We start from the raw sequence: 27,345 nt of genomic DNA on the forward strand, positions 1-27,345 counted from the left end.
GATCACTGATTTAGCAGATTTTGACGTTAAGTTTTGGCTTTTAGGGAGGAAAGACAGCGCACCGCCGCTGTGAAAAAGAAATGCACTAAAATAGGGCTGTGCCTAACTATTTTTTTTAAAATGGTTAATCTATTGTTTATTTTCTTTCAGAGCTATGCTAACATTTTTCGTTAGGAGCACTTGTAATGTTCCCAATACAATTTCTTAAATTAAAATAGAAAATGTGTTTTTTAAATGTTAATTTAAATCTGCAGTCCGTAAGTTTTACCTTCTCTGTTTGCACCCTGAAATTGCATTTATTTGCGGAGTTATCTTCTTTACGTGGGTTGTGCATCGACACCGCTCCTCAGCGTGGAAGAATCTAATATTTTGAGGTGTGGGTTGTCTATCAACGCACCAGTTGTCAACGATGATTATCCTTTTTGAACTTTCTGGAGTACAAGTTGCCATCAAAACGACAAGTTTAATTACATTCCAGCTGCTTTAAGAAGAGGCCACAAACGATCCGCCACCTGCAGCATCCACACACGCGATATAGCCTAGTAGCCCAGACTCCTTTATGTATACAGACGTGACGTAATGATGCAAAGACGAACGGCGAAAGCTCGTATTTCCCACGGAAAGCTACCAGTACCATTCAACATAGAACACATTATTACAAGCATACCGTTGTGAATCAGGCTATGGTAAGGTACACTGCATTTTGAACACTGGCTGGTTATGTACTTGCTCAAATTGATTTTGGATCATTTGTAACCAAAAAAATTTACGGACTGCAGCTTTAAACAATAAATTCAGTTAGAACAATTAGACTGTTACCAATCAAATGAAATCCGCCAAAAAAAAAATCCATCCGCAAAAAAAAGTCCATCTTTGCACTGCAGAAGTGTCACAGAAGCTCCATCTGTAGGGTTGCTGTCATTGCAATGTTCCCGTAAAGACGTTGCAAATGTATTGTCCTTTTCAGAAACCTGTAGAACTGCCAGATTGTTAATGTAGTGAAGCAATTTTAGCATAAAAAAAAAAATATTGCGAGGTTTGCGTCATCTGAATGGCTCTTCTGATCTAAATGATCTCCGATCAAACTTGATGATGATGATAATACATTAAAATATTTTAAATGAATAAAATATTAAATTAAATAAGTTCTTCATGTTTATATTGTTTTAGCATATTGATTTTGTTGTTGCGTCAAAAAGCAAAAATCAAATCTAAGTGTTTTGTCTATGTGTTTTGCATATTGGTTCTCAGTCACAACCGATACAAACCTGTATTGTTCATAAAAAGGAATATTGGTTTATTGGTCTCTTGTCCTCATAGTTTTTTTTCTTCTCCTATTCAACGTATTTCTGTTTTTCTTGTGCTGTTTATCTGTTGTACGGTTGACATTATATGAAATGAAAATTCTGTTACGTTGAGGCTGTTTTACAATAAAAGCGAGACTGTGTTATTGTGCAAGTTATAACTCTCATTTTCTACATTTTTTGTCTTGTCTGCTTAGTTCTGCTCCACCTGTCTCCTCCTCCTCCTCTCTCTCTCTCTCTCTCTCTCTCTCTCTCTCTCTCTCTCTCTCTCTCTCTCTCTCTCTCTCTCTCTCTCTCTCTCTGCATGTCAACTTCTCTCACTCTTTCTCTCTGTGACTTTACTTGTCTAAATGCCTGTCTCTTCTCCTCACTTTTTCTCTTTCTCTCTGTCTCCTGCTGTTATGCGTCTAACTGCTCGTTAAGCCATCTGTAAAACCTTTGATCTCAAAGCTTTGCCACTCAGCAGCCAAATAGAGGAGTGTGTGTCTGCGTGTGTGTGTGTCTGTCTGACTTAGGTTTGTTTCACATGTGTGAGAGAGATGAACAAACTCTGAACATGTGTGTATTTAGTGCAGCATCTTGTATAGTTCTGGAAGGAAAGTGCAGTGAAATCCATATTTTGAAGCACTTAATAGTTTGTTAGGGTTTGTAAGGCGTTTATACCAAGCTCATAAAAAGCCGCTGATCTCAAGGATAGGTACAGGAGCCAAGTGAGCATTTATTTAACTGATTGATATCGGCTATCCTAAGCCGATCTTTTACTTTGTCAGCGGTATGCAGGGATCGTGCAGTAGGTGGCGGTATGCACCTTCAAGTGGGTTTGCCAACCGGCATTAAAAGGAAAAGAAGCTCAAATGTGTGTTGCGCGAGAACCAACGAGGTCTGATGTAGCGTGTCACACACACATTCGAGCTTCCGTGTTTAGCATATTTAATGCAAACTTTTGTAATGAATCACTTAATTTATTTACTGTTTATTTTAGTTTTTGCAGACTATCGAAGATGTCATTGCTATAACGCATTGCTATAGGTTGCGTCTTGCTTCGGACTTGACTGACTGGCATTCTTACACCGCAAGCTTCATGCTTTCTAACCATCTCCACCTTTGTTTTCTTTTTGTTGCAATTATTCTGCAATTATTGTATATATAAAATACAAGGAGTTTATATCCGTAGTCCCATATTCATAATTGTGACCACACAGTCTTATTACAATGTCTACAGTTGTGACGCATTGAATGCTACCAATGTCTTTAAATATAAATACTGTAGTGATTGTTTGGAATTATTCTGTATAGATGCCCCTTTTTTCGAGTCCCTGAGAAACTCTGTACGTCCTGTTCTCTTCAAGAATGAGTGACTTTATGAAGCTGGTGCAAATATTTTAGGAGTTATGAAATGTACTTTTAAAGAGCTCATCAGCATCACTTCTGAATGAATCAAAGCAAAGTTTAATAGCAGCCAAAGTTAAGCGGAAAATTACCAGTGGAAGTGACTGGAAATGCACCATTTGCTTCAAATTCCTGGTGGGTTTTAGTCTGCTATGACTCCTCGTCTGCTCTCGCATAGCCAGACATTTGACCCTTGGTGTAAATTTGTCTAAAGTTTGAATTATTAGCGGTGTAACAATATATTGTGTCTAGGGCACAATATATCGAAATATCGCAAATGTACATATCGCAATATGTATATCGCAATGGCACGCAATATCTGAATGATTTTAATAGGCTACTTCAACATTGGGAAAAGTGTACGTTGTAGGTCGATGCATTAGGCCTGTCGCGATAGTCAATAAATCAATTAATCGCACGATAAAAAAATGAGCTCGATAATTTCCACTTGCATGCTTGTTTGTTTTCCTTCTTTCTCTCTCTCGCTCTCTCGCTCTCTCTCGCTGACTGCGTGCGCGCGCCTCGTCCGTTTGGGGAGGTGTTTATAGGCCTACTCGACGCGCAGACTGGGTGCCGGCGTGATGAGACGCCATGCTCGACCGGATTCGCCTGGAACTCGTGCTTCTTCGGTTGAGGAGCTGCGCGCAAAGTTACAAAATTTGACGTGCACACTGCCAAACGAAATGGGGTCTCACGCACTCAACGCGCACTACCGCCGCGCGCCACGTTGACGCCATTTTTGCCGCGCACTCGTGAGGAGGCGTCGAGTTTAAACAAGGCTTAAAGCTACACTGAAGTTGGCAGTTTGATAAATGCAATCTTTGTGTGCTAAAAAGGCACATAAGTTCCTGTAGAGATAGCAATACATATTCTCCTTTTTTTGCCAAATAAAGGAAAAGCATGTCATCAATGTGGTCTCTCTTGCTGTATCAAAATCTCACCTAGCTTTCCTCAGAGATGGTCCCAATAATGTGCTTAAAGTCAAGTCAAATTCAGTTTGTGCATGATTACATGATAAAACAATTTTTTTAATACGGTATCCTAAATTGTGGATAATAAAGCTAAATATCATATACTGAAGTACATTTCTGGAGTGTTAATGATTAAAAGAAAAAAACAACAACAAGAACCGTACAGAACCAAAAACCGTGATACGAACCGTGGGTTTTGTGAACCGTGCCACCCCTAATATGCACCTAAAACACAATCATCTGTTGCAGTTTTCATCCATTTTATTTATTGTTTTAGGTATATATTCAAGTTCTTTTTTTGTTTAGAGACTGAGAGTCCATTGCTTTTATTGTTTTTGGTTGTTTTGTTCATTTATTGTGTATATTTAAAATGTTTTCCATTTTCGGTGTTAAATAGTCTTTAGAAATAAAAGTTTATTTATCTTTGAAAAGGTGTACCTGCATTATTATGCCATTATCACTATTTTAGATGAAAATGGTCTCAGAACGACAATATTATCGTTTATCGCAATAATTTCTTGGGCAATTTATCGTCCAGCAAAATTTATCGTGACAGGCCTACGATGCATATATCAGAGAATGGGTACACGACTGTTACTTATGTGACTTGCTTGACGTTAAAAAGAGTTATTAAACACAATAACTTGCGAAAAACAACTCCTTGCAGTCTCGCGCTGTCTTCTGTCGGACACACACCGAAATGTCCGCACAAGCCGCCTCTCTGAAAGCATGTGATCCCTTCAGTTCTGTTTCATGTCTTGTTACTAGGGTTGGGAATCGTGAGAAATTCCGGTTCCGGTTCCGCCTAACGATTCCGGTTCCGATTCCGGTTCCATTAAAATTATTAAACAAATAGTGGTAAAGGAAAAAGGCACAATACGCAACTCAAACAATCCATTTTGTGTTTATACTTGCTCTAAAATTAATTTACAGGTTGGCAATGTCAAAAAAGTTCAGCATTACAAAGGTAATTGTGCCTAAACGCTTACCTAAACCATGGTGACTCAACGGTTGACATATATATATATATAGGCCTTTCACTATAAATCTGGTATAAGCCCTGAGGCACTCTGTGCTGTAGCAAATGTTTTGTCAAATTGCTAGTGCAGCCTCCTTTGCATGTTATTAACTTTTCACATGTGTTACATTTTGCTTCATTATCATTCATTCTTTGGAAATGAATCCATACTTGTGACTTTCTCTTCGCCATGCTGGTGGTTAACGAGAAAATATCTGACGCAAAACCGTAAATGTGTAGCGCGAGGGCTTTCAGGCTGAACTGCTGCACTCCTGGAAGCGGCAGGCAATGGAATTAATATTCATGATGAGGTGAGCCAGGGTTGCCAGGTTTTTACAAAAAAAACCCACACAATTGCACAATCGCTTCAACCTGCGGACATGAAACACAGCCCGCGGCAACAGTGGAAAGCGGGAAAGCGGGAAAGCGGGAAAACCACGGACTTGGCAACACTGGCTGTCACTCGCCATGAAAGGATACGCTTCCAGCGCTTCGCACACACATTGCACCAGAACCGTTTTCGGAACCGAAACTTAGGAATTTCGCGCGGTTCTGGTATTTTTCAAAAATCAGTTTCGGTTCTGCATAAGAACCGGTTCTCGGTTCCCAACCCTACTTGTTACACACTCGAACTGTCAAATACACACACAGTTAGGTCAAAATGGCTGTCTTGACGAGTATTCATGTAAACCCGGTCGGTTATACTTTAAGTGAACGATATCAGTTGGGGAAAGAAACCGAATGCGTGTCAATAGGATCCGTGCATTAGGTCTTAAAGTGACAGCCTTCTAATACTGTAAACCTGCTAATACAGTAAACCTGTATTAACCCTAATTGTGTCACAATATATCGCAATACAAAAATGCATCAATATGTATTGTGAATAGTTCAACCAAAATGAAAATTACTATGTGAGTTTAAGAGAGTGAAGCCGCCAGTGTCCAAATCCGCAGTGGTGCCTACCCGATGCAGTCTAAAATAGTCTGAATATTAACATGGGTGTACCGTAGTGAATCAGGATAAGACAAGAAGTTTGAAAAATGGATTCACAATGTACTCGCTCATTATATACATTTTGTAAATTGAACACAGAAAACTGTTACGGACTGCAGCTTTAAAAATACAAGAGGTCAATTTTGATTTCATGGCACCTTGAAACTGTTGTGGGGATGAACATCACCCTACTGGAGATGAGTGTATGTTTGTGAGCGTGCCAGTGGCTGAAAGGACATTCTTTCAGTCTCATCTGCACGTCAATGAGAGGGACCACTCAGAGCGGACATGTTTGCTCTCCTTCATCTCACCCTGTCTCTGTGCTGTCCATCCAAACGGGTGGCCTGGGTCTCGTCTCGGCAACGTGTCTGCTAGTTTAGAGAGCTGCACTTCTGATCAAAGCCATGCGTGTCTCTGAGGGCTCTGATGCCATTCTCATCAGGTATGATGTCGAGATGCTTTATAGATTTGCTCAGAACACCTCCTGACAGCCACACACTCATACACGCTGATGTCTTTTATAGCACTTTGTGTCACTGACTTCTTAGGAGCAGAATCAATTATCAGTAATTAAGTTAGTGTCAAAGTCTTTATCACTCATTCAACCGTTGAGTTTTATCTTCATTCATCTGCTTCTGACCCTCTTCAGATGTCCAAGAAAGGCCTCTCTTCTTCTTCTGATGACATCTTTGTTCTTCCTTTCATTTCAGTGCTTCTCTCTCTTTTCATCTCTCTTGTCATCTGCAGAAAATGTTCTTTTATTCATGTGTCTTTTATTGAGAAAGTAGACAGTTGTATTCTTGTTTGAATGCCGTGGCTACCATTTTAGGCTAACCTTCTCGCTTTGCAAATTTTTTCCCCCTTCAACTGTGCACAAGAATCCACAATCAAAAATTTTAATGCCTGAAATTATAAATATGGTAAACTATACTTCAATCAATGACAATTAGGGATGCACCGAAATGAAAATTCTGGCCAAAGCCGAATACCGAACGTGGTTTTTCTATATTTTTTTTCTCATTTAATTTGTCAATTTTTTCACCATTGCATAAATGAAATGGTAAAAATTAGCTTTTTACTATTTTGTCTTCCTTTTTTTAAAGAAAAATAAATGACAAAACTATAAAAATGATTAAAACAAATTAATTAATAAATGATAAAAAAAAAAAAAATGTAACACTGAACATTTTTTTAGCATTCCAGCAGACATTAACTTAAATCAATCAATATAACTTAGGCCAAATTATTATTATTATTATTATTATTATTATTATTATTATTATTATTATTATTATTATTATTATTATTATTATTATTATTATTATTATTATTTAAGTTATCTTATCTTTGGCCTGTTTTGCCTACAGGTATCATGATCAAATCACTGAGGTGCTCTATTAAAGTGAAGACGTAGGCTAAGCAACAGCTCCACCACTAGGGCTGCAACAAACTATTATTTTAATAATCGATTAATCTAACGATTATTAGAACGATTAATCGATCAATCATTGATTATTGTCATTGACATCGATGACTAATCAGTACATTTTGAATGATTATTCAGCTTTTTCCATTGGTCAAAACATCGAGTTATACATATTCTAACTAATAATATATAAAAAAGAAAGTCACTTCAGCTTTTGAAATGGTTGTTTTAATTAACTTTGGCTGCGTTCACACTGCAGGGCTTAATGCTCAATTCGGATTTTTTGAAAAAATGCATTTCAAAAGATCAGATATGTATCGGATTTGGACCACATACCCAAGTGGCCTGGGTCGCATTTGAAAAGATCGGATCTGTGTCGTTCAGACTGTCATGAAAAGATCAGATACAGGTCGCATAAGGGCAAAAAAATCGGAATTGGGTCGTTTCAGCCTGCAGTGTGAACGCAGCCTTTGAGCCAAGTTCTGACAACTCAAATCACACACAAATGCTCTCTAAGCATTGTTTAAATGTTCTGTTCGCTTTCAATTGAAAAAATAAATAATAATAAACAAAAATGAGCTGCATTACAAACAAGCAAACTAAAAAAATAGATGTTTGAATGTAAACATCTCTTGGCAGCAGTATTAAGAGCTTAATTTGTAAAACAATAATAGGCCCATTGCTTTTCTTAGAACTGAAACAGAAAAAGAGGACATTTACTTCAGGACACGAATGGTAAAAATATTAATCTGCAAATGACATTGCAGACAAAATGACAATATTAATCTTGCATGACAATTGAGCTGACATATTCTCATTCACCTTTTATTTAACAATATGAAAAAGTAACTGACGTGATATTCTTCCTAACATCGCCTTTTGTAAGTCTTCATGCATATGGAACAAAATACAGGCAAGTGTGAGACTATAATACCTAATAGTGTTATAATAATAAAAACAGTCCTGACTTCAAGCTCGATCAAACTTTATTCTATGCTAAATAAATCATCACATTACTGTAATTATATTATTATTATTATTGTTAATATTTTTTACAATTATTAGTAGTATTGCATTCTCTAATAAAGAGATTTACTGCTAGTTAGTTAGTTGTTTCCTCTTTAAGTGCTCCAAGATGCACGTTGTGCTCCTGTGAAAAGTTTCGCCTTGCACGTCTCAATCAGCTCACTGATCAGGACAAGAGTCAATGGGCTAACTCCCTGATCAGTGCCCTGACTACTGAACTAGGGAGCTGATTGAGACGCAGCCGTAGTTTGAAGTTTTGTGAAACTTTCCCACATCTTGCTAGTTCAGATTTGTTTGCACTCCGTCATTTGTGCTGTTTTCTTCTACCGCAACATTTGTAAGGGCTGCATTAAACTCTAGCGCTACAGCGCCGGAGCGGTCAAATCGCGATATTGCAGGCCCTTACATTAGGTCACATGAGATCAAACGACTACTCGACAACAAAGATATTTGTTGACAATTTTTTATTGTCGACAATGTCGACTAATCGTTTCAGCCCTATCCACCACAGCAGTGAGTGTACAGGGAGACATTTAAGATTATTTATAATTTCAAAAATATTTTGCAACTAATATTTTTCTATTAATCTATAAAGTCTGCCTTTACATTTCTTAAATGCATTACTATTTCACTGTCACTTCCGAAACTTTGCCGCGTGCAATTTGCCATTAATCCTTTTTGCAACATGAAAAACAATAGTTTTATTCAATGGATTATATAGACTGTAGACTTGAAAGCGAGCCAAGACCACTCCATTTACAATCCGTAAACACTGTCGCTATGTCAGTTTATCGCATTCTCACAAAGTTCAATGAAGCTCCTAACAATGCACAATAAATATCTTACTTGCATCGATTCGTGTCTACACTTTGTTTGTTTGTTCATGAAAGGTTTTACGAGCCGGTCACCGCTGCAGAAACACGTTGTAAATGGATACATTTGACGTTCTACCGACACAAATATGCACTGGAGCATTTGCCAAAATATTATTACAGTATCAACTGAGGGTGCTCTTGTTTGCATTTGAGCGTGCTTAGACAGTGTCTGCAAATGTTTAGATTTTTCTCTGTCTTTTGATGTTTGATTAACATTTAAGCACACAAGCAGTTTCATTAGGGTGCTGTCACTTTAAGAGCCGCACGGATCTCTTCACAAATATAGTGCTACAAGTGCGCTGTTGTAGACTACTGAATTCAGGATCATGCACTGTTTGAGAGGTGGCTTTATGTGTGCACAAGTACTTTGCTTATTGCGCCTAACTACATTAAGCATGTCACACGTAACATTCATGTGTCCAGTCCATTCTCTATTGTTTGCAGCTACCTAAAACTTGGACTTTTTGTAATCTTTTGGAGTGTTAAAATCAGGCAGTAATCGCAAGACATTGCATATCGCAATATATGTACATTTGCAATATTTCGATCATTTTTATATATAGTGCAGCCCTAGTGACATGGCTGACTGAAATGAACTAGGGCTCTACTAAAATGTTTGTCTAATAATGATGGAAGTGCGTACATACATGTATGGTTGTTTTATTCAGATCGTTCTGGATGCTGAGGTTCTGTCTGCCTGCCAAGGGCCTGTGAAGCGTCTTGTGTCCAAGCAGAACATTTTGCTACCTATATCTTTAGGATCATCACGGAAATCAGTAAATCAGTATTCATTTTGGTTTTTCAAAGAGACGCTTCTATTTGGCCAAGTAGAAATTAGGTATACCTAATTGGAAAACAATTCAATATCCCAATGCGCATGATGTGCAAATACTCCCCTTAATGCCCCATAGAAGTTTTCTCATCCCTAGAACTCCATGTGGCGACACGCATGTGATCTATTGCTCTCATTAGGCCACCAAAACAAGTATATGAATATTTTTATGAGAGGTAGAGCTGCACATAAAGTGGGTCTCTTCAGCAGGTGGTCTGCCTATTATTTTATTCTCCAAAACATTAGTGAGAAAATTAAAATGTTAAAAATACAATATTAAGTTAACTGCAGTCGAAGCTAAAGTTAATAAGCTAAAGTTCAGCTGAATAATTCATAGTCCCTCCCACATTAACATGCATTGAATTAAAATATTGCCTTTGCTGGAAAGAAATGCGGATGTGTAAATTCAGAAAGTATTCCTTCATGCCAGTCCTCACAGATAGGATATAGACAGAGTTATGAAAGGCACTTTCAAGGGTGCAGATAAAAGCATTAGAAAGAAAGAATGTGGTTGGCTAGTGTGAGGACTGGTAGAAACAGGAAGAAAAGTGAAGCCCTCTTGGCAGAGAGTGTCTGATCATGACTTGTTGCCCTTGAATGTCTTCAGTTAAATGTGTGAAGGGGAAGCATTTATCTTCTGTATACCTGTGTGAGCGCATCTATCTGTCCTCCAGCTGACAGCAGCGCTCTTCATGTTGACACTTATTCTCTCTTATCATCTGTTTTTACACACGACAGCTTCACTGTGAAGAACACACCTGAACCTCCAGCTGCCTTACGCTACCTTCAAATAGTTCTGGGAAGCTCCTTAAGCGCAAAGTATACTTCGGCTGTCCATGTTCCATGATGGTCCGCACTCTGTCTATGTGACGTGATTTTCGTCATCAGGAGGGTCTGCAGATGTCCGCACTTAGCCCAATTTTTGTGGATGGTGCGCTTACAACAGTTGTGAATATTCAGATAGAAGAATCCACTAGGTGGCAATATGCACAGTTGTGATATGGTAAAGAGCAACACAAAACCGTAAACAAAGCAACATCTTCTCCATCCTTTTTTATTTTGGTTCTTGTTCTAAACTTTGCATGCAATGGGGGATTCGCTACGTTTCTTTTGAGTGAATGTACTGTAAATAACACAACTCTGTGCTGCCCTCTGAAGTTAAAAGAAACAATAATTCTATATTACAAATATATTCTATTTTTACTTGCTGACACGGTAGCCCCTTAAGATCCGCTAGCTCTAACTAAAGTGATAGATTATGGCAAAGATTTAAGTGTCATATTTTGAAGAGCGCTTTCCCTTTAAAGGGGGATTGAATTGAGAAATCAACTTTCCCTTGAGCTTTTGATATATAAAAGGTCATGGTAATATAAGTATATCCTGTAAGTTTCAGAGCGGAAACCTTCCTTGTTAGTCAAAGAAAAGCTTTTATAGACACCAGGCCCAGCAAACGCTCGATCTCGGTGTGCCAGGCTATGACGTCAGAGTGTTAGTGACGCACCACCTCAACAGAAGAAGAACAACGCCTGATTCTGTAGCCCCGCCCACCAACTCGTGCCTGACATGACATAGGCCTACATGGAGCTAAACTGGATATAATTTCTAAACATACCACATAAGCTTCATTCGAATTCCAATATTATGAATGCATGGATGAACTTTATTTTTAATGAATATCCAGCTCACATGGGGAAGACATTGCGCGTCTGTTCCTTCATTTCTCCACGGATTCGTTTTGTAAACGAGACTGGATTTCAGACAGGATGAGGTTAACCACACTTATGTGAGTGAAAATGTTTTTTATATGTGATTAGCATTGGATTGTTACAGATCGTTTGATATCTATTGATTATGTGTACGTGTCTAAACTGAACATAACTTAGCACGCTGTCACAGGCTGGAGAACCCTTTATTTGTGGTGTTGGTGGTTCATTGCAAATCGGGATCAGACTCTGACATGTATGGGCTTGGGCTCGCATAGCCCAACGTCCCGGTGTGTTTTCCAGACGGGCTACCAAAACGTAAGCCCGGCCTGCTGATGTTAAATAGCTTTCTTAAATAGTTAAATAGCATTCCTTTCTTGATGTGCGTTGTTCACTCTCTTGACTTGATATTTGAAGGAAAAATACAATCGCGGAAGTTTTGATTGCAACGCACTTGATGTGTGTTTGTGTGTGTGATGCACGGTTCACACTTATATCCACCGATCGGGCGGGACAAGTACCGTAAAACTTCAAATAATAGCCGAGTCCCAAATAGACGCCTGTCTCTTTTAAATGCCTGGTGTGACGACAGGTTTGGGTAAATAAAGGTCGGTCTCAAATAGAGGCCTTGTCTGTTTTTTAGTATCGGGCTGTATTTGATCTTCTCAAAACCGTCAAATCGTCTGTTCTATGTTTTGATTAGATTTCACATGACAGACGGTACTGTTCATGAACGACTCCTCACTATGGCAACATAACAAAGAGGTTAACGAACTTTCAGTCTTCAGTTTTTCTTAATTCTCTCAATACCACCATGGAGAAAAGTATAATTTGACATTTAAGCTGACAGTTGTCAAATTTCAAGCGTGGGTAAAGCTGGATACGGAGCTTCTGAAAAATTCCTTTAATGCTTGCGCGCAGACGTGGGCGTGTGTTTGTGTGTGCGAGGAAGAAGGAGGAGATATATTTCATTAACTTCGGGATGTTATACCTAGGTATGTGGCCTGACAGTAGCTTCTGATGGAAGCGAGGACCACCTTATCCATTGTTTCAAAGAGGGAGAGCTGTGCGCATCTGGGCGGGATCTGTTAGTGCGAGCAAGACAGGCAGAGTTAGCGGAGGCCGGAGAGGGAGAAGTGGAGGAGAGCGACGAGGAGGAGGAATTCGCCCATGAACTTGTAATTGAGAATCGCGGGGATGATGATGGTGATGAATAGAGTAATTTTCTATCACATGATTGCAGTTGTTTTACAGGGTAGCCTTCAATCTTTCTTGTTGATGTGTTTCAGGCAACAAGTTCATACGCTCAATGGATTTTAGCGGTAACTTGTATTGTTCTGCCCATTGCTGTCACATCGTTTCATTTTTTGTGCTGCCAATAATCGAAGACATTTCTTACATTAAATGATTTGTTAAACACATTCGAATGAATTATAAATAAAACGTAATATAATGTGGTAACCTCCTACCGTCATGCTTGAACATCTCAACACTAAATTAAAGGAGGCCTGTCTCTTATAGACGCCTGTTTCAAATACAAGCCGGTGCAGTTCGGCGATTTGGGTAAATAGAAGCCCGGGCTATTATTTGAAGTTTTACGGTAATACAAAACGGCTGGGTTTGTCCATATTTGACACAAATTTGGGTTAAAACAATAACCCAGCATTTTTTTGAGTGTACATCACTTTTGATTTGATTTACCGCTATTCTTACTGTTACTCAATTTAATGCATCTTTACTGAATAAAAGTAAAAATAAAAAAACTACACTTTTTAATGGAATATTTGAAATTAGTAGTAAACAGTTAAAATAGACATTTGTCAGTTATTAGCTGTAACTTAAAAACAATTGCCAGACTGGATAGCAGGATGTTTAAAAGAAAGTATTCTGTCACTTTTTGTTTTTTGTGCTTCCATTTTTATTCCGCTCACTCTTTCACTTTGTTCCTCATCTTTTGTCTTCCAGTTATCGCTGGTTCTCTGTCTTTCCATCTCTCCTATCTGTAGATTGCTGTCCGGTGCTGAGTTGATCATCTATCTCTATCTGTCTCTTCCACTCTCTCACTTCATCTCTCTCACTCATCTCTTGTGCTCACATTCATTCTTTAACTACTGAAGCACCTTTTGGCAATTGTTATTTAATTCAATTGTTGGGTCTGTCTAATATTGATTGAGCTGCATATGATGTGTAAACCTGAATTGGCTTTTAACATTGATCTACTTTCAGTTTTTTTCATGTGCCTTCATGTTTGGAATGTTGTGAATTATTTTTTATTTTTTTTGGACAAGGAAGTGTGCTTTCAGAAGATCTGTTTATCTGTCTTTGTCTCTGTGTTTATTGCTGTCTTTCAAAATGTGTTGAGCTGCTTACCTTGAGTTAGACATCATAAATGTTTTTTGTAGCTCCAAAATGCTGATTGGCATGTTGGCAGCTCGCTATATTTTGAGACACAGCCCTTGGGTTACCATCTATCCATCGTCAGATGAAGGGTCTTGTTTCTGTTTTCGTCTCTTTGCGGCAAAGGTGTGAAAGTCAATAGTATTGTGATTCTTTTGCAGTGCTGAATAGATGCTCTCAGGTTAAGTATCAATTTTAATTATTATTGTGCATGTCAAGGAATTGACTTTCTAAAGCTCATTAGACAGCATAATAACCTTCTTCTTCAATTAGAGAGCAGGGGTGAGAATTCTGTGAATTCTGTGAAGCGCATTACAGCTGCACAGGTTTGAAATGCCTTCTCTGCTCCTTCTATCCATCGAATGCGTTCACTTTATGTAATGGAAAGGACAACTTTCACCCAAAAACTGAACATTTTGAAGTTAACTAAACTTCATTTCGTGACTGTAGTATTTTTTTATTATGCGGGTTTTCACCTACGCTTGTTGGTTAGTGCGAGATGCATTCTGGGATACCTGTCTCAAGTCCGCACAAGTCACCAGTCGATGCATCCTTGATAAAAGAGGCGGATCAAGGACACATCCGACAATTTGGATTGTACATGGCTAGATGTGAACTTTGAATTGGAACAGTACTTGGGCTGCGACTGATGACGTTTCACAAGTCCACAAGAACACAAGTACAGACAAGAATGCATATTGAGAAACATTGCAGGTTCCCAACAGAAGTGGGTGTGAGAGAGAGGAAGGGCACGGTAACAACCAGGAATGGCGGCGCATGATGAGGCACACTTGCCGGGCCGCCATTCTCTCTCATGTGCCGCGGCAGTGTGAGCTGTTGAGGAGAAGCCGCTGCCCCTTACGCCCCGGACCAGAGAGAGGGGAAGTGTGTGCAGCCGCTAGACCTCGCCACCTTACCTGGACCCATCCTGACTGAACACTGCCTCTCCTTTACGATTCATGGCACGACAAGGATACCAGATCCCCTGTTTATTTGGACACTTTTTTTCCCTCTTAGACACTTTATTTTTAATGTTTTATTTTTGTTAAATAAAAACTCTCTCCGAGGCTTGACACCACACCCTAGTTACCTTTGAAAACAAAAAAAAACATAACACTTCATGTTACTTTGAAAAAAATATATAACCATCATAAACGTGGCTGCAAACTTTTCAGGGCAAACACAGGGACTGCATACGTCTTGTGAACTGTCTGGTAATCATTGGTTATGCTTTGAAAGGTCATCGACAAATGGGGTTGGTCAAATTGTTTGAACTTTGAGTGGCACACTAAAACGCTTTACCAGAAGTGCTGTAGTTGATGCTTTGCTCCAATGGGTTGGAGTTCAATGACACAAGTCATCTAAAAGGGGCTTAATTCAGTCATCAGTGAGTGCATCATGTGTCCCAGTAATCTCTCACTTTACATCCACACTTGCTGTATTAGACTGGACACAGACGATACACATACTACTAGTTGACGGGATAGTGAACCCAGCCCTCAGTACCGCCGTGAGCTCTTTTTCAGATGATAATGGCGTTAAGCTGAGGAGATTTGGCCTTCCCTGGGAGTGTAGAGCAGTTAGAGCCCAGCTTGTGTTTGAAGTCATGTCTAGGGGATGATGGGATTGATTTCTGAACTGGTCTGAGTCCTTCAGGGCTTCAGACTGATCAACTCTCCTTGAGCGGTTCCTTCTCCTTAAATACCTGATTGTGCAGTGCTTTTTTTTTTTTCAAGCATTGCTGTGGGCTGCACCATTTCATGATGGAGAAAAACTTGTAAACAGTTTGTACTTAAAGCCAAGAAGGTTATTATTATAGATTGTATTTTGATTCTGTTATATAATACTACTTTTAAAGTTTTTAACTTGTGAACAGCAGCTGTTTTTGCAGAGCAAAAGGGGTCATTAACTGCATTTTGTTTTATAATGTTTCCTGTGGTGCACTTGTAATGTTGTATGATTTTTACATAAACATTTGTCATAATTTAGAAATAAAAGGCATTCTCTACCCGGATTTTAGCCCTCTGATTTGAACACTATTTTAAGGGGCATGTCTGCTGTGAGACTTAGTGTTGTTTTTGGCGGCCTGTTTTAATTTTAGTTTTAGTCTAGTCTTTGAGTCAAGCTGTCATTTTAGTTTTTATTAGTTTTAGTCATAGTCATACTCTTTTTAGTCTAGTCAAGTTTTAGTCGACTAAAAGTCTGAGCATTTTAGTCTTATTTTAGTCAGAATTATCTATGACTATTTTCGTCTAGTTTTAGTCAACGAAAACTGATGACATTTTAGTCAAGTTTTAGTCAATGAAAATTGTATTTTAGTCTCTTTTTATTAATGCAATTCTATTTAACCCAGTCAATATAGTATAAGTACGTATTATAGACAAAAATTTTCTTTTAGCCAAACCCATTTCAAACAATGTTATCTTATCATATTATTGTTACCTTATAGACTCAAGAATACATCCATTCCAGACACGGAAGACGCTCTGATTTGAAGTTACAACATATGTATTTTACCAACTAAACATGTTAGAAGTACACACACATACATTTAAATAAAATAAATAAAAACACTGAGATGTCTCTTAAGGTTTGTGGTGTTTTTTCCTGTGATTTTTGAGGCCACCTTTCTCCCCATCTTTTCCCACAACACCCGTTTTATTTTCCACTTCAATGTAATAAAAGTTTTTCCAAATGTCTTTCTTAATAAGAATAAATGCATATTTAATTTAATAATAGGAAAATAATATCCAAATTATTATTTAAATATGTTTAAAATTAGACCCACATTATAGTTAAAATGTTTTTCTGTCTTGTATTTTATCTCAAAATAAAGGATGTAATTTTATTCCACATGGAAATGAGTGGAAATAAGTGAATATAGCCTCTTATTCGCGTATTAGGTCATCATAATGCTGCGGTTATTTTAACATATCTAATTGCTGCCGTTATAACGGCACATGTCAAATGTTTACGTGCTTTTCTTTCTTTTTTTGAGCGGTGATGAAATATCTTGCTCTTGTAAATACTTGCCAATATTTCAGTAATACAAGTCTAGATCTTTAAAATACATCAAAATAACAGCGAAGCACAGCCGCACGGTGTTCTGCAGTGGCCAAAAAGGATTTAAACCGTGAATTCTGAAGTGATTGAAAACTCAGAGATGTGGATTCAGACAGCACCACACGACCTTGGTGTTTGTCAAACAGTAATTCAGTTAGGTAATTCGGCCGGAGATTTTTACACGGGTGGTGGGAGAAAAACACTAATATTCTACATTAAGACGACAATAAAATCACTGACTAGCCCCTGTAAATGATGAAGACACCTTACGACCGCAGGAAAAACAATTACCGTCCGAATAGGGCTTATGAACCCCGACTGCCCGCCCATCGGACCCGTTCACTCACCGGAGAGGCCGCGCGAGTGGGGTTTGAAGAGACTGATGTCGCGTCTGCGCAGTGAGACCTGATGCATCCCCTGAATGAGACGCGCAGAAATACTGCAAAATAAAAACACGACTTTTCGTCTCGTCTCATTTTCGTCAACGAAAATGAAGAGACATTTTAGCATAGTTTTTATTTTGTGAACCACATTTAGTCTCGTTTTTATTCATCATCGTCACATGACCAGCATTTACGTTGCGTCTCGTCTCGTTTTCGTCACGTTATAAAGGTTCGTTGACGAAGATATTTAGTCATACTTTTCGTTGACGAAAACAACACTAGTGAGACTTCAGTTTAAATGCCCTCAGCTGTGATTGACTAACGTCTTTACATATGAAATGGCAAAATATTTCATGTGGAATTCTCTCGAAAACACGTTTTTACTATTACAGCTCACAAGGTTAACTAATTGTGAAAAGTGTTGATTATAGCATTATATTTAGATCTATGGCATAAGGTTGATAATATTTTGTTTTGGTGCGAGTCCTGAACAGTCTCTGATAACAGTCTCTCACACTGTTTGATTGACAGCTCCAGCAATTGCAAAGGGAGCATTCTTTGATCGCTTTCTATATATAATTTAATCACAGTTTAAATAACAGATTCTTTTCATCCAACTAAGAGAAACAATGTAAAGTTGACCGTTTAGTCACTGGTTTGATTTACTGACACATAGACAAAGATCATTTAACTGTACATGAATCATTACATAACAGAAATCTCTGATTATTTACTTGTTGTTGTGGCATTACTGTCGAGTCCATATCGTAAAAGTGTTTGCAAAGGCTGCTCCAAAAGAATCCACAGTGAAATGTACCGTATGCAAATTTACCCTTAGCTAAGCCACGCCTGAAAACCGCCACAGGCCAATCGTGGCTTAGCAACCGTAACTAGGCGCAGAAGGTCTGTCGAGCTTTCGAGCGAGGGAAACAAGCCGAAGTGTTGTGTTTATGGATTGTGCAAATCTGATACCCGGTATCCTAAAAGTTTGGAATTTTTTCCCTTCCCCAAAAGTAAAACCCCAAGTGGAGAAATGCCGGTGTTCTGTCGATTTTGTCCTACCTTGTTAGATTTTCCTACCGTAGCGCAAAATTATAGCTATATCTATCGATCCATCCTACCGCATCGAAAAATCCTATGGATATTATGGATAAGCTGTTTGATTTATAATTATTATAATATTTTCTAATTTCACTTACCCAGCTGTCCATGAACATAGCTGTTGCTCAATTTGTTTGTTTCCAATTTGAATGGCCAGCGTATGAGGCGGCTGTTGCTGCTTGCGCTGGGACCAAAAGGCTTTAGCTTAAGTTGTGATTAAATTATTCTCTAATCGGTTGCATATTATGTTGTGGATATATCCCTCAAATGCATACAGCAGTCCCTTTTGTCTTGCTCTCAGATATTTCACCTGTTCACCAAAAATGACTTATCTCCTTAGAAATGTCTAACACCGGTGCATACATCCTGTAATAGACGGGCCAGGCGCGAAAGCTTGTCAGGCGTCGCAACAGTAACTAAGGAGGGCGGGACTTAGTTGAGCATTATAATTGACCCTTCACTGAGACATTCACATTGCATTATTCACTAGCATTAGGATTCTTTGGAAGGTAATGTTATTTGTAGTCCATCCTGTATCGCTCTTCTCTCCTCGTCATCTCACTAACACGCCAGTGGGCGGGGCCAAAGTTGCAATGATGTAGGTGTTGATTTTCTTCTGCAGATGTGGTCTTTCACCTATAGGCACATTCCACAAGGAATCGTTATCTGGACTTGGTAACAATAAAAGCTATTTTTGGACTAACAAGGAAGTTTTCAGTTCTGAAACTTACAGGATATTCTTATAGTATGATGACTAAGGCTGAACGATTTTGGAAAATCAAAAAAAAAAAATCTTTTTTCAACAAAGACAAACAATAAATCTTTGTATAGGGGTGGCAATTTTTAGGCACCTCAAGATCCGATCCGATTCATAATCGACCCAGAATCTTTAGAGAGAGAATCTTTTCTCCCACCCCTATTGTATGAAAAAAAAATATTAGATAAACTTTTCTGTCGCGTAGCGTGCCAAGTTGATTCTTCCTCAAAGCTGACTGTTTACTCTTGCGTCACGAGTAACTCTTAACCGCAGCCTTTGCGGTAAAAAAAATTGCGATTATTATAAAATTGGGTGGTTTCAGTTTTGTTATAGTTCCCTTTAGCTGTACTCTAGTTCTCTGACATTTGTCTGACTTCACAGCATTCTCTTCTGCCTCTTTTCTCAGATTTCTTTCTGGACACATTATTGAACCGTAAATCACGCCGCAGAATCCACAAAGCTGAGAACTTCTGACGGACAGAGAGAAACAGCTGCCACGTAATGCCACATCTCAGCCTCATCACCAATATGTAAGTAGTACCTGCATGGTGGGTAAAAGGCATGGGAGACCTATTGAACTTGAAAAAGATGATCAACTTTTATATGGCTGCTTTGCATTTTTTGTATAAGGTATATGCATTTTGTTTTGTGTGAAGCGAAGATTCAGCTCAGGGTCACGTACTATAAGCTAGATGGTGCATGAGGGAAGTGATTTAGATAGGGGAAATAAGAGTGGTTTAGAGAAGAACAAGAAGACCAATAAAAGCCCTTTTTAAAGCCGAGAGAAGGACTCTGGGAGAATTTGCAGAGATGTGAAGTGGAGGCAAAAAGAAAAAGAGAAGAAGTGAAAAGGTGAAGGCTTGGTGCTGAAGGATGCGTATTTGAGCATCTTGATGACAATGGGGTAATGAAAGTGGCATTTTTACAGCTAATAATGGACTGTAGAGTGCTAAAAGAGTGCTGCGTGGAAAAAGAGGGAAAAATCTTGAATGTTACTGTACTGAATGAAAGGAATGACACATGAGGAGCTGTGAAGGAAATAATGTGTTTTAAATCTGTTTTTTGTCAGACCATGTACCCACATCCAAGAGGTGAAGGACTCTCATTGAGCTCACAAACAGACTCATCTGCTAACTTAAAACACACCGACACTCATCTCTCTCTCAGGTGCGTGTAGTACGAATGACCCTGTGGTGATCACAGGCTTGAGTGCATTACTACTGACAGGATAATTAGCCGCTTATGACCTTGTGTCTGTTTTTATCCCCGTCTCTGTTCTCTACATCTTTTTCAGCATTACCCTATAGCTCTTTTATCTCTTAAGAGAGGCACACTGTCTCTCTCTCTCACTCTCTGTAATTGATGACTGATCAGGTTTTTTGAACATGTGTGAATTGGTCGTATCAAGATAATCCAGATTATATGAACCTTTCTTTGCTAATCTGTATTTTAGCAAACACACACGCATAAGAATGTTAGTCTGACCCACAGTGGCTGTTCGGTCCATGTACGACCAGTGATTTTAAGTGTCGATGGATTCAAATCAAAGATATACTACTATCTGTTATTGTTTATATGTAGTTTATTCTTATTGTAGTGTTGTAGAAATAAAACCAATTAGGAAGTTTGTATTATTCTTTTTAAATGGCGAGTCTGAAACTGTAGTGAGGTAGTGAAAGCAAGTTGATTACTGGCATTGAGGCGAATGCATGTAGAACATGAAAGTGGATGTTAGGGCGGTTTTATTTTATATTCCTTATGCTGAGTGTTTTTTTGCCCAAAGCAGGTTTAATTTAGTTGTACATTACTGTTCTCTCTGATGTTTAGTGTTAGACAGTTTTTGTACCTTTTGAAAACTTCAGTATGTAAACTAATGTTAAAAAGTTTGGGGTCGGTAAGATGTTTTAATATTTTTGAAAGAAGTCTCTTATGCTCACCAAGGCTGCGTTTATTTGATCACAAATACAGTAGAAATAGTTATATTGTGAAATTGTATTACCATTTAAGAGAGCTTTCAGCATCATTACTTCAATGTCACATGATCCTTCAGAAATTATCATTTTAATATTTGGTGCTCAAGATGCATTTCTTATCAATGTTTAAAAAAAGTTATAATGCTTAATATTTTAATATTTTTGAAACAATGATGCAGTATTCCTTAAGGATGATTAAAACGTTTAAAATTTTTTTTTTTTTTAAATAGTAAAAAGATGTTACAAAAAATTCTGTCACTCTTGGTTGAATTTAAAGGTCCCGTGTTTTTTTGAAGCTTTGATTGTGTTTACAGTGTGCAATATAACATGTGTTCATGTTTCGCGTGTAAAAAAACACAGTATTTTTCACACATTTTACTTATCTGTATACCGCTGTTTTCACTGTCTTCAAAACGGCCTGAGAATTTCCTCGTTCTATGAAGTCCCTCCTTCAGAAATACATAACGAGTTCTGATTGTGCCAGCGGTTCCCGTGTTGTGATTCGACAGCAGCTTAGGGCACGTTGCCCGGAAAGGTCACGCCTCTTACCGTAACGGGGAGATGAACGCACTCAAACTACAGCCCCTGAAGGCCAAACAAAGGTGATTTGACTCCGGGATGAAAATAACAGCGTCTGAACGACATGGCGACAAACGCAACCGAACTGAACGCAACACTTCCTCTTCTCCACGAGGGAGCAACAAGACCACGCCCCCTTTTCGCGTATTGTTGTGGGCGGAGGTTAGTCGACAAACTGTTCTACTGACGTAATTAAAGCAGGATGTACATGGATGCAGTCCAAACCGGCCGTTCGCTGTAGGCTTTGAAAGGGAACTTCTGTTAAATAAAATATCTCGTTTGGCATTGAACTTTGAGCTTTATAATTTTACAGGTATTATTTATGCTCTAACAGCAACATTACACACTAACTAAAGTTTGAAAAAATGGGATCACGAAGAACAGGACCAAGGACAAAGAATATATTGACGCCAAACTTTTGTGCGGTAGTGTAAATGATCTCTTTTATGATTGGCTGATCTGTGCATATGTTTAGAATTTTGCAGTGGGCGGGGCTAACCATTTTGACACTGCAGAGATGAAACCCATTCAGCTGACACACTTTTAACGGACATGGCAGTATAGGGATTTGTTCTTGGGATTCGTGATCCAGACTTCGCCCCGGGCGTCCAGTGGAATCCCTGAGTATGTTTGCAGAGACAGAAAGCCTCCGTTGAGGATCTGCTTGCACATTACAGCACTCAACCAAATTTAAACAGTGACTTCCTCCCTGTTATTTAAGAGGTGTAAACACATGCAGTGTAAAATCCTCCCCGTTTCAAATGCTGCCTGATACAAAGGCTGTTGAGAGGAGAAAGTCTCACGCTTCATCTCTTACAGTGCCTCGTATCCTGCTTTTTTAAATAAATTACCATTCGCCAGCTTATTTAATTCTTTGAATTTTATTCTCTTTCACGTTCTGGTGTGTCTACATGGGCACTAGATGTAGAATATTCAGTGGCATATGTGTCTGCATCAGGTAATTGGGTGGCGTAGTGTTACTGGGGCTCAGTTTAAAGCTGGATGCAGATTCCACAACGCTATAATTTCTACACACTCGGTCACGCAAACTCATACATTTACTCAGTAGGGGTGAAACGATTCACATACAAAAGAAGCAGCATATGGTTTGCCACCCACAGTTCGGCACGTATTTTAACCATGGTTCATCTTGTGTTTAATGATGTTTCTGAAAATATAAATACATTTGGATGAGGTGCTTGTCAATTTTTAAAGGTAGTTATGGTAATCTGCGCTTAAAGAAACTACAAAACCAAGTAAAATTGACTTGACATAAAAAGATGTGAATACATATGAGTGTACTTTATTAAACATATTTGTGCCTGTATGCTCGCTCTTTCTCACTCGCATAATAGCACCGGTCTGTGACAAACCTCTTTGAAGAGCTCACATATGTGCTTGTTCACAGTAACAAGATGTTTACCAAATGTATTATTTATTATTGCAGATTATTTTTGATTTGCATTACTTAACTCAGACACAACTATAAATTTGGTAAACAAGTCTTAAGCCAGGGACAGTCCAAGCTGATGGTTGGCGTCGGGCAATGTGGGGCCGTTTTTGAGCATCGGCTGACTTAGTTTTTCTGTGTGTTCCGCACCGTTGGCTCTAGTTGGATGCTGTCGTTTTTTTTTGTTTCAATTCAACGTAGCCGGTGAGAGAGAACTCTGATCTCCACCCTAATTTTTGATAATCAGTTTTACTCTGATTTTGGGAAGAAAAGGTTTGTCACTACTTTAAAGGCACAATATGTAATTTTCACCGTTAGAGGTCGCTTATTCAAAACAAAGTCATGCTTGATCACACCTTGACTTCGCGGAATCAGGGGAATTGTTGTCTTCACCTCTACAGCCGGTGGAAAAATTACCGGATTAATTGCTAATGAGAGACAAGTGTGACACGGCTCGAGAGCAGTGGAGCTTTTATTATGCTTCAGACGACCGCTTCCGCTTCTTCCGCTCATGCGTATGTGGGGTAATGCAGCGCTGTTTATCATATTAGATACATTTGAGTGTGTTGAAAGTTATGTAATAATGTTACTCTGTGCATTCACTCTGCGGCTACTATAAGACACTTGTTGCTCACTGCAGTAAGCTAGATCGATATTAGCCGTGGTAAAACATGGTACTCGCGGTAAATCAAGAAAACAAGATTTAAACAATAAGACCAACTCTGTTGAGCTGTATCGTTTTCTTTCGATGAATGTATCCAAACAGTTGCTCACCTGTCTAATAAAACATAATATATTACAACATCTTTGGTTTCCATGGTTTCTACAAAATAAAACCAGAAATCGAGGGTAACGCGAGTAGGATGTCATTGATAGGCGACACAGAGACACGGTTTGATGTTTAAAATGCTTATTTCTCTGGATTTAAACATTCTTGGAAACATTTGGGATAATGTAAGTACACAAGTCAACAAAATGTATAACATTGTTCTAGTGATTTACATATTATGCCCTCAAGAACGGAATTTGCTAGGCATGTAAATGTTCTGGTTACTATTCCTCCTAATGATTTCATTTCCTTAATGGTTTCATTCAACTATTCTTTTAATACTTTTAAGGAATAAATATTTTAAAATATATATTTTTAGCTCATAAGAGTACTTTTTTTGACCCACTCAAATAACAGCTCAAAAGCAGCTCAAAAGATTAATTTGCACTAGTTGTTCTGTTTTTTTCTTGATTCAGTTTGTTTTTATATATTTATTTACATTTCGAATAGTTTTTTTTAAAAGTGTAATGTCTATGCTGCAGCAAATGGGTTAATGCTTGTTAACATAGTACAATTCTCCAGTCAGATTGGTATTTCCCAGTCCTAGTGATAGAAATCGATTGTTGTATCGGTCTCAAATTATTGCACACGCCTATAATGACTTAGCAAATATTTACTGAACACAGAACTAAGGTATAAATGTAACTGTGAGGAATTTAAAACATTACACTCTTATTACTCAATTTAACTCAGTAAAATTTGAATACGTTTTTATTCACACCCTTCTTGTGCTGGATCCTGGTCACCATTCACAGGGCCATTGGCTAAAGCCATCAGTATTAGCACTGACATATGTCCTGTTGAGAGAGAGAGGAAACTGAGGTGGATGAGGGCAGTTAACCCTCTCATATCACCATGGTAGCCCATTGGCTTTAACAGCTGCATTTCTGCTGTTGCTTAGACAGCATGTCAAGTTAACAGAAGACTTGATGTTAATTGGCTCTGCTGAAGGCACTTTTGTGTGTTTGTGTGTGAGCGAGTGTGCACACCCGTTTAGGGGCCAGTTCAGTGATGTTAACTTTTAAAGGGTGGGCGTTGTGTAACTGGGAGTTTTGATTGGCTTGGCTATGGTGGATGCTGGTCTTTTTGGGATTAGTTTATTTCTGACTTTGATCTCTGCTGGACTACAGGAAGGAAATATGTTTTGTGTTAACTTTGTGATGAGGTCACTGGAGATTTAGCTCGGCGTAATAATCAAACATGTCTTTGTGCTCTTTGTATCTCTTTCACTGTCTCTGTTGTTTAGCCGTCTTCATTATGACTCTACTGGTGCTGTGGGTAGTTGCTGGCAATTAACTTTCTTACAAATAATAGCAATTAATGACTTAATTATTCATGTCTCATTTATTCATTATTAACTTTGAAATGGCTTATAAATAAAATGTATGGCTTCCTTTATGGCATTAATAACATTCAACCCTTAGCAGTATGTGGTTACAATGACAATTACAAAATGTTATAATTTTTTTTTAATTATTCTACATTCCAGTTAAGTGAAATTCAATTAAGTTGAGTGAAAATTAAGTTAAACTGAAGTTCTTGGTATTCACTGTTTTTCTTTTTTAATATATACTAGGGCTGCTCGATTATGGAAAAAATCATAATCACGATTATTTTGGTCAAAATTGAAATCACGATTATGTAACACGATTATTTCACATGACTTTGGGAATGTGTTGTATTTATTAAAAATACACATTTCAACAATTCAATTGAAATTGTAATATTTGTTGTACTTTTTGAACTATTAAAATAAATAATATAACATATATTCAAATCAAAGTATAAAAGTATTCACGTAAAAATGATAACCACAAATAAATAAGATCAACAATATGGTTCGGCTAGATATGCTTTTCAGGTACGTCTAACATTAGTTTTCAGGTACAGAAATGTATCAAATGTAAAATAACATTGCATATTTGAGTGCATAAATTAAAGATGAATCCTATTAAACTTACAAAAGCTATTCAATCCGGATCGGATATGCGTCGTCTTTATCGACTGTATAAATTTCACTTAAGGCATATACAGACTATGTCTGCTAGGATACTCATCAAGATGGACATGTTGACATACGTTTTGTGTGAGTTTGTCCGTTCAAGAGCAAGACTTGAAAGAGAACTCAATATTTGCGCGCTGTGAGACGTGTGCGCGCTCTCGGATGAGCGCACAGAGACACATTTTCTGACTGCGCGCGGCTTCTCATTCACGTCTTCTGGCACTAAACCCGGGTGACGACGGTGAAAACGACTGGTCATATTCAAACATACGGCAGCACTCGCATGCATTGAACAAAGTTTACAAAGAGAGAATTATTTGAGAAATATGAGGGGGGAAAAGGACGTTTACACGGCACCCCTGCTCTCGTCAATTTTTGTTTCTTTATTAGATTGTCATAGGTCACTCTGTTTAATTTTCAAGTGGTTAAACAAATTCGTGATGTTCCCTTGCGTTGCAGCCACTACCATGTAGCAAATCTTGCACGTAGTATGTTTCTGCTCGTCGTCTGATTCCTCAAAGCCAAACTGTTCCCAGACAACGGATTTGGTTTTGCCTTTTTTGCTCACCAAACGCTGCTGTAACTGCCCTCCTTCTGCCATCTTTACTCGCGCCGAGTTTTTAAATTCCAGCGGATGATATGCACACGAGACTCACGAACTGAGAGAGATTGTGGCTTCGGGAGGGGCGGATGTGCGCGTGCGCGTGCGCGTTTCATTCAGAACGCAAGACAAAATAAGAGTGTTCTTGCAAAACTGAACATGGCAAAATAATCGTTTTTTCTCGATTGTACTATTTTGGTGATCGTTGGGAGGCAAAATCGAAATCGAAATCGAAATTCGATTAATTGCACAGCCCTAATATATACATTTTTATATTGGCTTTTTTGGATTTCAGTATGTTATCTAAAATAAAGCAAACACATGTCTTTTTGCTTTTACATCTCATGGATGTGGTCCAGTTCTCAAATGAGGGGGCTGGTTTATATAAATATCCAATTTAAATTCACTAATTTAATCTTAATGTGAAACTTTGGTCTCCGTGCTACAGAAATCCATTTAAATTAGCAGGTTTCTGCAGGTTCAAGGATATTCAGGGCTCTGTGCCAGGTTAGTTTAGCTTTTCATCATGTGTAAAAATGCGTCCCCCTTCTCACTTTGTTTTATGCCAACTGCTAGTTTTGTTTCGGAGTAAGCTTATGAGGGGGAAAAGTTGTTTTTTTCCTTTCGGCTCTTGAGTGTCTCCAGTAGAAGAGTAAGACAGAGAGACAAAGGG

The 27,345-nt window shown here is 38.4% G+C and overlaps 1 protein-coding gene across 2 annotated transcripts in view; it reads left to right on the forward strand.

The window, feature by feature from the left end:
- Positions 1-27,345, forward strand: part of spop (speckle type BTB/POZ protein) — a 111,878-nt gene that overhangs the window by 18,342 nt on the left and 66,191 nt on the right. The window contains exons 2-3 of one of the 2 annotated variants that reach the window (XM_079825262.1): positions 19,645-19,768; positions 20,308-20,405. The gene's annotated coding sequence lies outside the window, so the exon portion shown is untranslated. The remainder of the gene's footprint in view (positions 1-19,644; positions 19,769-20,307; positions 20,406-27,345) is intronic. The other variant, XM_079825261.1, reaches the window with a different exon arrangement.

Source organism: Gobio gobio (assembly GCF_949357685.1).
Source record: "Gobio gobio genome assembly, chromosome: 1".
Lineage (NCBI taxonomy): Eukaryota > Metazoa > Chordata > Actinopteri > Cypriniformes > Gobionidae > Gobio > Gobio gobio.